Source organism: Sciurus vulgaris, assembly GCF_902686455.1.
Source record: "Sciurus vulgaris genome assembly, chromosome: 3".
Taxonomy (NCBI): domain Eukaryota; kingdom Metazoa; phylum Chordata; class Mammalia; order Rodentia; family Sciuridae; genus Sciurus; species Sciurus vulgaris.
The window spans coordinates 57747735-57759885 of record NC_136463.1 but is presented as its reverse complement, the minus strand read 5'-3'; positions in this window follow the sequence as shown (position 1 = coordinate 57759885).

The window sequence follows — 12151 nt, the reverse complement described above, 5'->3', positions numbered from 1 at the left end:
CAGGTATTAAGTAATAATATAGCTGAATATTTACTATCATAGGAAGTTTCAAAATAATTTGAATTCATTCTGGAGAAAAAGTGTACTTAGCAAAGGCCAAAGTTAAGAATTTATACCAAAGGCAAGCAAGAGTTATATTTGGATAGAAAAAATACAAATTATTTTTGACTCATTTTTATTTCTAATATTTCTAGAGTCAATTTTTTATTAAGAAAACCAATTAAAAGTTTTCTGCTTGCTGCTTTTGCCCAGCTGCCCCTGCTTAATAGCAACAGAGATTGTTAAGGGCCAGGCACCCTGCTAGGCACTTATGCACATCATCTTATTTATTGATTTCAGCTCTGATTTTAATTATTTCCTGTCTTCTACTACTTTTGCTGTTATTCTGTTCTTCTTTTTCTAGGGCTTTGAGCTGTAATGTTAGCTCATTTAATTGTTGACTTTTCATTCTTTTCTGGAATGCGCTCCATGCAATGAATTTTCCTCTTAGTACCGCTTTCATAGTGTCCCAGAGATTTTGAAATGTTGTATCATCATTCTCATTGACCTCTAAGAATTTTTTAATCTCCTCCCTGATGTTTTCTGTTATCCATGTTTCATTCAATAGCATATTATTTAGTCTCCAAGTGTTGGAGTAATTTCCTTTTTTTACTTTGTCATTGATTTCTACTCTCAGTCCATTATGATCTGATAGACCACAAGGCAGTATCTCTATTTTTTTGCATTTCCTAAGGGCTGCTTTGTGGCATAACATATGGTCTATTTTCGAGAAGGTTCCATGTGCTGCTGAGAAGAAAGTGTATCCGCTCGTTGATGGATGGAATATTCTATATATGTCTATTAAGTCTAGGTTATTGATTGTGTTGTTGAGTTCTATGGTTTCTTTGGTTAGATTTTGCTTGGAAGATCTATCTAGTGGTGACAGCGGTGCGTTGAAGTCACCCAGAATTATTGTGTTGTGGTCTATGTGATTCTTGAAATTGAGAAGGATTTGTTTGATGTACAGGGATGCACCATTCTTTGGGGCATAAATATTTACTGTTGTTATGTCTTCCTGATTTATGGTTCCCTTAAGCAGTATGAAATGTCCTTCTTTATCCCTTCTGACTAATTTTAGCTTTAAGTCCACTTTATCTGATATAAATATGGAAACCCCCGCTTACTGAGTCCATGTGCGTGATAGGTTTTTTCCCATCCTTTCACCTTTAGTCTGTGGATGTGTTTTTCTATGAGATGAGTCTCTTGCAGACAGCATATTGTTGGGTCTTTCTTTTTAAACCATTCTGCCAGTCTATGTCTTTTGATTGATGAGTTTAGGCCATTAACATTCAGGGTTATTATTGAGATATGATTTGTATTCCCAGTCATTTGGCTTATTTTTGGTTTTTAAGTTGGCTTGGTTTCTCCTTTGAGTGGTTTTTCTGTAAGGTAGTTTCTCCCTTTGCTGACCTACATTGTTGTTTTTCATTTCCTCCTCATGGAATATTTTGTTGAGAACATTCTGTAGTGCAGGCTTTGTATTTGTAAATTCTTTTAACTTTTGTTTATCATGGAAGGATTTTATTTCATCTTCAAATCTGAAGGTTAGTTTTGCTGGGTATAGGATTCTTGGTTGGCAACCATATTCTTTCAGAGCTTGAAACATGTTGTTCCAGGCCCTTCTAGCTTTTAGAGTCTGGGTTGAGAAGTCGGCAGCTATCCGTATTGGTTTCCCCCTATATGTAATCTGATGCTTTTCTCTTGTGGCCTTCAAAATCCTATCTTTATTTTGAATGTTAGGCATTTTCATTATAATGTGCCTTGGTGTGGATCTGTTGTGATTCTGTGCATTTGGTGTTCTGTAAGCCTCTTGTATTTGATTTTCTATTTCATTCTTCAGGTTTGGGAAATTTTCTGATATTATTTCATTGAATAGGTTGTTCATTTCTTTGGTTTGTATCTCTGTGCCTTCCTCAATCCCAATAATTCTTAAATTTGGTCTTTTCATGATGTCCAATGGTTCTTGGAGATTCTGTTCATGATTTCTCAGCATCTTCTCTGTTTGGGCAACTTTATTTTCAAGATTAAATATTTTGTCTTCATTGTCTGAGGTTCTGTCTTCCAAGTGGTCTAGTCTTTGGTGATGCTTTCCATTGAGTTTTTTATTGGTTTATTGTCTCCTTCATTTCAAGGATTCTCATTTGGTTTTTTTTTTTTTGAGAATCTCTATCTCTTTTTTGAAATGATCTTTTGCTTCCTGCAGGTGCTCTTTCAGCTTATTGGTATTATCATTCATTGCCTGCATTTGCTCTCTTATCTCATCCTTTGCTTCACAAATCATCTTAATCATGTATAATCTGAAGTCCTTTTCTGACATTTCTTCTAACATACTGTCATTGGATTCTATTACTATAGAATCTAGATTTGTTACAGAATAACAGCAAAAGTAGTAGAAGACAGGAAATAATTAAAATCAGAGCTGAAATCAATGAAATTGAAACAAAAGAAGCAATTCAAAAAATTGACAAAACAAAAAGTTGGCTCTTTGAGAAAGTAAACAAAATAGACAAACCCTTAGCCACACTAACAAAGAGAAGGAGAGAGAAAACTCAAATTACTAAAATACATGATGCAAAAGGAAATATCATGACAGACTCCACTGAGTTACAGAACATAATGAGAAGCTACTTTGAAAATCTGTATTCCAACAAAATAGAAACTACCGAAGACATTGACAAATTTCTAGAGACATACGCTCCTCCCAAACTGAACCAGGAGGATATACACGATTTAAACAGATCAATATCAAGCAATGAAACAGAAGAAGCCATTAAAAATCTACCATCCAAGAAAAGCCGAGGACCAGACGGATTCTCAGCTGAGTTCTACAAGACCTTCAAAGAAGAACTCATTCCAATACTCTCAAAGTATTCCAGGAAATAGAAAAGGAGGGTACCCTACTGAACTCATTCTATGAAGCTAATATCACCCTCATACCCAAACCAGGAAAAGACACATCAAGGAAAGAAAATTTTAGACCAATATCCTTGATGAATATAGATGCAAAGATTCTTAATAAAATATTGGCAAACCGTATCCAAAAACATATTAAGAAAATTGTGCACCACAATCAAGTGGGGTTCATCCCCACTGTAATGCAAGGATGGTTCAACATTCGTAAATCAATAAATGTAATCCATCATGTCAATAGACTTAAGGATAAGAATCATATGGTTATTTCAATTGATGCAGAAAAAGCGTTCAACAAAATACAACACCCCTTCATGCTCAAAACACTAGAAAAAATAGGGGTAGTAGGAACATACGTGAACATTGTAAAGGCTATTTATGCTAAGCCCATGGCCAACATCATTCTTAATGGAGAAAAACTGAAACCATTCCCTTTAAAAACAGGAACAAGACAGGGATGTCCTCTTTCACCACTTCTATTCAACATTGTCCTCGAAACTCTAGCCAGAGCAATTAGGCAGACCAAAGAAATTAAAGGGATACGAATAGGAAAAGAGGAACTTAAGCTGTCACTATTTTTGGGTGACATGATTCTATATTTAGAGGATCCAAAAACCTCCTCCAGAAAACTTCTAGACCTCATCAATGAATTCAGCAAAATAACAGGCTATAAAATCAACACGCATAAATCTAAAACATTTTTATACGCAAGCAATGAAACAACTGAAAGGGAAATGAGGAAAACAACCTGATTTGCAATAGCCTCAAAAAAAAAAATACTTGGGAATCAATCTAACTAAAGAGGTAAAAGATCTTTAAATGAAAACTACCAAATATTGAAGAAATAAATTAAGGAAGACCTTAGAAGATGGAAAGATCTCCCATGTTCTTGGATAAGCAGAATTAATATTGTCAAAATGGCCATACTACCAAAAGTACTATACATATTCAATGCAATTCCAATTAAAATCCCAATGACGTATTTACAGAAATAGAGCAAGCAATCATGAAATTCATCTGGAATAATAAGAAACCCAGAATATAAAGCAATCCTTAGCAGGAAGAATGAAACAGGGGGTATCACAATGCCAGAACTTCAACTATACTACAAAGCAATAGTAACAAAAACAGTATGGTATTGGCACCAAAATAGACAGATAGATCAATGGTACAGAATAGAGGACATGGACACAAACCCAAATAAATACAATTTTCTCATACTAGACAAAGGTGCCAAAAATATGCAATGGAGAAAAGATAGCCTCTTCAACAAATGGTGCTGGGAAAACTGGAAATCCATATGCAACAGAATGAAACTAAACCCATATCTCTCACCCTGCACAAAAATCAACTCACAATGGATCAAGGTCCTTGAAATGAGACCAGAGACCCTGCATCTTATAGAAGAAAAAGTAGGTCCAAATCTTCACCTTGTTGGCTTAGGATCAGACTTCCTTAACAGGACTCCCATAGCACAAGAAATAAAAGCAAGAATCAATAACTGGGATAGTTTCAAACTAAATTGCTTTCTCTCAGCAAAGGAAACTATCAGTAATGTGAAGAGAGAGCCTACAGAGTGGGAGAAAATCTTTGCCACTCATACTTCAGATAGAGCACTAATTTCCAGAATATATAAAGAACTCAAAAAACTACATGAAGAATACTAATAACCCAATCAACAAATGGGCTAAGGATATGAACAGACACTTCACAGAAGAAGATCTACAAGCAATCAACAAACATATGAAAAAATGTTCAACATCTGTAGTAATAAGAGAAATGCAAATCAAAACTACCCTAAGATTCCATCTCACCCCAATTAGAATGGCGATTATCAAGAACACAAGCAACAATAGGTGTTGGCGAGGATGTGGGGAAAAAGGTACACTCATACATTGCTGGTGGGACTGCAAATTAGTGCAGCCACTCTGGAAAGCAGTGTGGAGATTCCTTAGAAAGCTTGGAATGGACCTACCATTTGACCCAGCTATCCCACTCCTTGGCCTATACCCAAAGGACTTAAAATCAGCATACTACAGAGATACAGCTGCATCAATGTTCATAGCTGATCAATTCACAATAGCCAGATTGTGGAACCAACCTAGATGCCCTTCAGTTGATGAATGGATAAAGAAACTGTGGTATATATATATATATATATATATACGATGGAATATTACTCAGCTATAAAGAATAATAAAATTATAGCATTTGCAGGCAAATGGATGAAATTGGAGAATATCATGTTAAGTGAGATAAGCCAATCTCAAAAATCCAAAAGACAAATGATCTCACTGAGAAGCAGATGATGACACATAATGGGGGGAGGCAAGAATGGAGAAAGGAGGGACTATATAGAGGGAAAAGAGAGGTGGGCGGGGTGGGGGGAAGGAAAAATAATGGAATGAATCAAACATCATTACTCTATGTAAATGTATGAATATGCAAATGGTATGCTGTTATTCCATGTACAAACAGAAACAACATGTATCCCATTTGTTTACAATAAAAATAACTTAAAAAAAAGAAAAAAAATAAAGTAACAGAATAAGCAAATGTAGATGTTTGAACTGCAAGCTACTTTGTTCCTGAAGTGGATTGGAACTTCAGGTTGGGAGATAGGATGGGGAGAGGTCCAATATTAGACAAATGAATGGATTTATTACTTCATTTACTGACTTGAATTCCTAGATACAAGTGTCAGTGGAAGGAGATTCTGAGTCAGAACATTGTATCCCAACTCTAGCTTAATATATGTAACTATTTTTAGAGCAAACCACTATCCTTTACTGAACATATCACTGCACAATGTGTTAAAAACTTTACACGTATTAAGATCTTACATTGATAGAAACACTGTCTGGTTCTGTTGTCCTATTTTATAGATGACGGACTGAGACTTAGAAGGCTCATGAGTTTCCTAAAGTCATTAAACTAGTAAGTGATAGAACCAAAAACTGTTCCCCATTATTTTGCTGCCAAATCCACTCCCCAACTAGTATAGTGCCTGGAATTCAGGGCCCTCCAGAACCACTACCTGAAATGAGGAGGTCAGGATGTGGGAGGATGAGGAAAAGTCAGGGAATTCCCAAAGAAATCCTGCTTCCTGGATTACAAAGCAAGGCAAGCACCACCCCCCACACTTTAATGTGCATCAGAATCATCAGTAGGTTCCCTTCCTTGAGACATGGTCAGTACATCTCTTCTCAAAACCAAGTCCTTGTTACCAAGTATCTGGTGCTTCTGATCTTACACTTTGGGAAATGTGCTCTGAGTTCTTAAGAGTCGGTTGACCTAAACACTGGGGAGATCATATGGCCTGGGATACACAAACCCCTCTTCTATGGATGAGGGGAAAAGGGAGGGGAGACAATGTGGGAGTGATACAAAAAAGGGCTCCAAGCTTGATGTCAGAAAGCTGGACTTTGTTCCTTCTCTGTTGCTCCCTAGCTGTGTGACCTTGAAGGAGTATACAACCTCTCTGAGCTGCCTCCTTGCACCCATCATGCTTTATGGGTGGGTTTGAGAACCACAAGCAACAGGGTACATGACTGCACTATGGAAACCATAGAATGTTAAAATGATCAGAGATCAATATATGACCTCTGAACACCAACATATCAGATTATAAGTAGATGTTTTAAAGTATGTGAATAGTTTGTGGAAGACTGGAGACAAGAGAAGATAAAAAGGGGAAGAGAGAGAGGACACCTTGTTGGGACTAATGACACGTTTACTAACTCAGGCTGACTCTTTACTCTCTGGCGAGTGAGCAAGATCAAGGCTCAAAGGCGGTTTCAAAGGTTCATGACAATAAATTGGATCACCATCAGGGATTGGTTAACAACAGTTCTGTGAACGTGATCAGCTCGTGCTTGCCATATAGTCCTATGGGACTCTCACCTGCGTGAACCCCCGTGCCTTGCTGGCCTTTAAGCTGATTGGTTCCCGCCTAGCCCCCACCCTACATAAAAGCTGTGTGACTTCCTCAATAAATGAGTTCCTGCTGTGACGGGTCTCCCTGACACGTCTGATTGTCCTCTGCCCGGAGGGCTGGGAGCGGGTGGTCAGTCAGCCCTACCTATCCTGGTCTGACCTTGTTGGGGAGTGGCCCCTTCCCTTGTTGCTGGTTGAGAAGAGCAAGGGGGCTTAAGACCCCAACAACACCTGAGACCTCCAGGCCTTACCTGTGGCACTGCGCTGCCCTCAGATCCCCCTGGCTCTACTGCCTCCAACTTCCTCCTCCATTGAGTGAAGGTCACAGTCAGCACATAGGAAACCTGAAGCAGTTCTGGGGGACTCAGGGCTTCCTAGGGTGAAGGTGAAAAGAAGGGACACTGGCACCTGGACCTTTGGTCCCCATATAGGAGGAGACAGATGGCAGACTGTGGGTGTCCCTGCAGGGCCAGGGACCTGAGTGCTGAGGCTTGAGCTCTGGTTCAGAATGGAAGGTGCTGAGTCAGGGCTGTGCCAGGCCTATTTATCACTTTTGAAGGGGCCTCAGGGAAGCAAGCAATCCCAAGACTTCTTCAAATGAATGTAATTTCCTCAGTGTTAATTTCTTGGAGCAAGGGCCTTGGGAAATGAACCTTGTTTACAAGGAGTTCATTGTATTCTCTCTCCTCCTCACTCTTTGTAACCTTCCCTTCCCTTTTTCTGGTGGAAAGTTTGGGCTTAAATCTCCCAAACCATAGAGCCCTCAGTCCGCCCTCTCTCTGCCCTAACCACTGCCTCAGAGTTGAAAGGATTCTAGATTCAAACCATGCACCCCAAACCCTCTCCATAGAGGAACTGACCTTAGCATTGCTTTCCAAAAAATGCCTGTCATCTCTTCTTTCTAGCTCCTCGTTGATGGGAATCACTACCTTCAAGCAGATCTCAAGCAAAGAGCCTCTAGTCTCATATATAGTAGCTGTCAAGCAACATCTCAGTTGTTTCATGCTGCAGGGGAGGATGAATGGTCTCAGGTTGGTCCTAGGAACACTAGTAGATGGGCCATGATTATTGCTAAAGATCTGGGTTTCTCCCACTTTTCAGTGCTAGCAATAACAAACCTTCTGCTGGCCAAATTAGAGATGGGCAGAGTTGTCATTGGTGCCACCACCCAGACATCCTACAGAGTTGTTTGCATACAGTAGTCACCCCTCACCCACAGGGGATAGGTTGCAAGACCTCCAGCGAGTGCCTGAAACTGCAGGAGTTCCAACCTATGCATGCTGTGCTTTTTCCTATACATGCATGCTTATGATAAAAATTAAAAATGTAAGTCATTTAAAACTTAAGAATTGTTTATTTCTGGAATTTTCCATTTAATATTTTTGGACCCTAGTTGACAATGGCCTACAAACATAGAAGGCAAGGCTGTGGCCAAGTGGGTGTCACAGCACTTGGCCTCCCTCTTGCTCCTGAGGTTCTTGGATTTGGTCTTCACAACAAGCACCCCCCTTTCTGGAGAGATATCCAAACACATCTCACCAAAATGGTCTCAGTTCTACTCTTGCCTGAGAGTCTCCTCCCTCCTGATTTATTTGTGTATTGTTTGTTGATGACAGATGTGGGACTAAGCACTGGAGATACCACCATGAAGAAGATGGATATGGTGCCTCCCCTCATGGAGCTTGCAGACCAGTATGAGAGAGGCCTTCTGAAAGCAAACAGATGAGGAACTAAAATACTTACAAATTGATGAGGGCCCCAAGGAAAAAGTAACCTGGGATACAGAGCAATGGGGGACAGGAGCAGGCAAGTCCTTGGGTTGATACATCAGAAAGGCTCTCTGAGAGGGGCTGGGGGTGGCTCAATGGTGGCTTAGCATGCCAGAGCCCTGGGTTCATTCCCAGCACCAAACAAACAAATACAGAGATCTCTGAGAAAGAGACATTTAATCTGGGAGATGATCCATCTAGGGAGGGGAAATAACATTTGTAAAGTCACTAAAGTGGGAAATGAACTTAGTGTGTGGAGGGCTGGTGGGAAGGCAGCCTGGTTTTTGTAGGCAAAGCTGTGAGTGATGCAAAGTAGGGACAGATGAAGCCAGGGGAGTGGCTCTGTTTTTATTCAATTACAATGTGAAGTCACTGAAGTACTTTAAGTTTGGAAGTGGACTATGTATTCAGAGATCAGGCAAAGTCTAAAAATTTTGGCAGGAAACTCCATCAGGAGCAGTGGATGTGGATTTTCATCTGCTCTGTAGTGAAGCTTTTCTGGTGGGATTCAATAATTCTTTGCATTTTGTGTTCTTTGCCTTCTTTTACCTTTTGTTACTAATCATCATTTTTATTATTATTTTTCCTTCAATAAGAGAAATGAATGATAGAATATCACCATTAGGCTATCTCCAGTGAATGAATGAACCCAGACAGTGGGCAACAGTACTGCAAACATCACAAAAGGAGAGCTGATCAGATATCATTTTCCTCATGATAGAAGAAAACACACCCTCCCACAGTCTCGCAGATGGGTTGGAACTGGAGGTTGAGCAAGCCTCTGGCCAGGAGGTCTGCAGCAGCCACCATCTGGGAACCCTTAACTCTAGCCATTGTCTTCCTCAGGACAAATCACCCCCACAGTGAAGAGGTGTTACTGAAAATAGACCCTGAATAGAGTAAACAGGAGTAAAAAGACAAGCAAAGACACTATCCAGGTGAAACTGTGAAAGAGAAAACACCAGGAGAGATCAGAAAATGTGTCCGCATATTTGAACACTCCATTAAACTAACAGGCAAAGTTAGGGGAACTATCACTGATATCTTTCTTCTGAGAAGTCAGGAAAAATAGCTGCTCTTGAAGCTGAATTTTAGAAGAGATTGAGTTCTAGAAAGAAGGTAAAAAAATGGGCACTCATCAATTTTAGAGAAAATTATTATTGGTATAAAGTTATTAGCAATTTAACACATCTATAAAAATTAAAAGTTTCATTCTGTTAAGGAGAAATACACTTACCAGACATACTCTATCACAAGTGTAAAGAGTAAAAATATGTATTAATAAATGTATGACAACATTGTTTATAACTATAAAAACTTGCAGTTAATCAAATATTCAACAGATGATGGAATAAAATAAATTATTGTACATACATACAATGAATTTTCAGTTAACTTCTACTAACTTAGAGTGACTTTATGTTATTGTAAAAAAATGGAATGAGGTATATCTTAAGACAGTGATGTAAAAATTTTTTCCATGATGAAGTTCCAAATAAAAAGAAACAAATTTGTGTGAACTTATTTGTATAATTAATATATGTGCATTTGTATATTATTAGAAAAACCTGCAATTGTATCCATCAAACCACTAAGATTTTATACTAATTTTATTATTTAAAACCTAAGATATTAAAAATCATACTATGTTTATAATTTGACTCTCATTTATAATTATAGGGGTAGATAATGTAATAAATAATCCAAAATTGAATTAGGTTTATAACTGAAGGTGTCCATCACAGAATTATTTGCAATTATTTTTCTTAATGAAGTGTCCAAATGCACACCAATGGGGAAATGCTTGAGCCTCCAGATGGTACCTACAACAGGTGAGATGCATGTTTGGGCATAGGAAATTTCTTATGAGATGTTGACAAGAAGCAAAACTTTCTTCAGGGATAGGAAAATATTGAAAAGTAAATATACCAATATATTGCATGCAATGATCTCTGTTGTTGGGATTAGACATTATTTTTATTTATGTCTGTTTTCCACTGAACCAAGATCTAGAATTTCTCTTGGGAAAGACCCTTTCATTTCTTCCAATGTCCCCAGGGCTCAGCCCAGGACTTGGGACCCTGCAGACATTAGTCTATGTATTGAGAGATACATTGGTTAAGATTCCAGCAAGGGTTTCCTCCTCTATGCTGCTCAGCTCCAAAGCTAATCACAAAGAAACTACAGGCAGTCCAAGGAATTTTGCTCAATAAGAATATTTGGGTTCTGGGGATTCTTGAAGAGTGTCTGAGAAGAGACCCTAAAGGCCCTCAGAGCTGCATGTTGTTGATTAAAGCTGACACGCTCTCCCCGCCAAATGTGCATTTCAGTCGCCAGGACTCTAAAGGCTAGACAGAGAAACAAAAGAACCAACATAAATTACAAAATAACAAATACATTTGACAAATACACTTGAGGACTATGTCATATGCTTCTGTGGACACTTAAAAGAGAAAGGGAAATCTCACAGTCCTTGTCCTCAACAAGCATTGAAGCAATTGCTTTTACTCCACAGACTTTTACTGACACCTCACAGAGGTTTATCCTTGCCTTGTGGGTTGGAAGCACAGAGCTTTAATCAGACATAGTAGAAACTATTTTCCAGGTCTGATGGGACTGGGACATAAACTTGAGCAAAGGGGACATAAGATGTCTCATTTCTTTCCATGGAATCAACCAGGGAAAGAAAAAATTGGGCTGAGATGTTGCATTGGGAATATCCACCACCACCAGTCATCAGCCTGCCTCGGTGCTCCTGTCTGTTTCTTCCATAATGAGGCTCCAGGGAGGTTCTGCTTCCTTCAGGTTCCTTGAATCAGATGCTGAATTATTCCCTAGGGAAAGTCTCTCCAATCCTGTAAATCTCACTTAGTGAGTAAAAGTTTGGATGATTTTAAATGTCTCTTGGAGAACCTGGTCCTGGAGTCCCTCAACAGCAAGGTGCTATTACTCTCTGCTCTTCCTCCATGACAGACATGGGCCTCCATGAGGAAAGTGAATATATGGGAACAGAGATGGATGGTTGCTGCTGTTTTGCTTTTTGCTTTCTTAGGTGCAGAGTAGAATAAATCCTATATCTCCATGACACATCACCCATTCTTACAAGACACCACTGGTTTTATTGCTTCAATTTGCTCAAATCTCCATCCCCTTCCTCTCCCTCCACATATAGTGGCCACTTCAATTTATGCATGGATCCTTGAAGAAAACGTATCATTGTGCATTTTTTGTGTTTTATGTACATAAATAGTATCATGCTATAGATCTAATTAAGTTTCTTTCTCTTTGCAGGAATGCTCATTTTTATTATCCATTTTCCTTGCTGTGTGATCCTTCTCCTTGGTTCTCTTATCTCTTTCCAATCCACTCTTAAACAGAGAGTAACTCTCTTAAAATTTAAATTGAACTTATCCCTTCACTGCTTAAACCATGAAATCACAATTAACATCACACTTAGGCAAAAACTGAATCAGGCTACAAATCTTTACCTGGTCTTG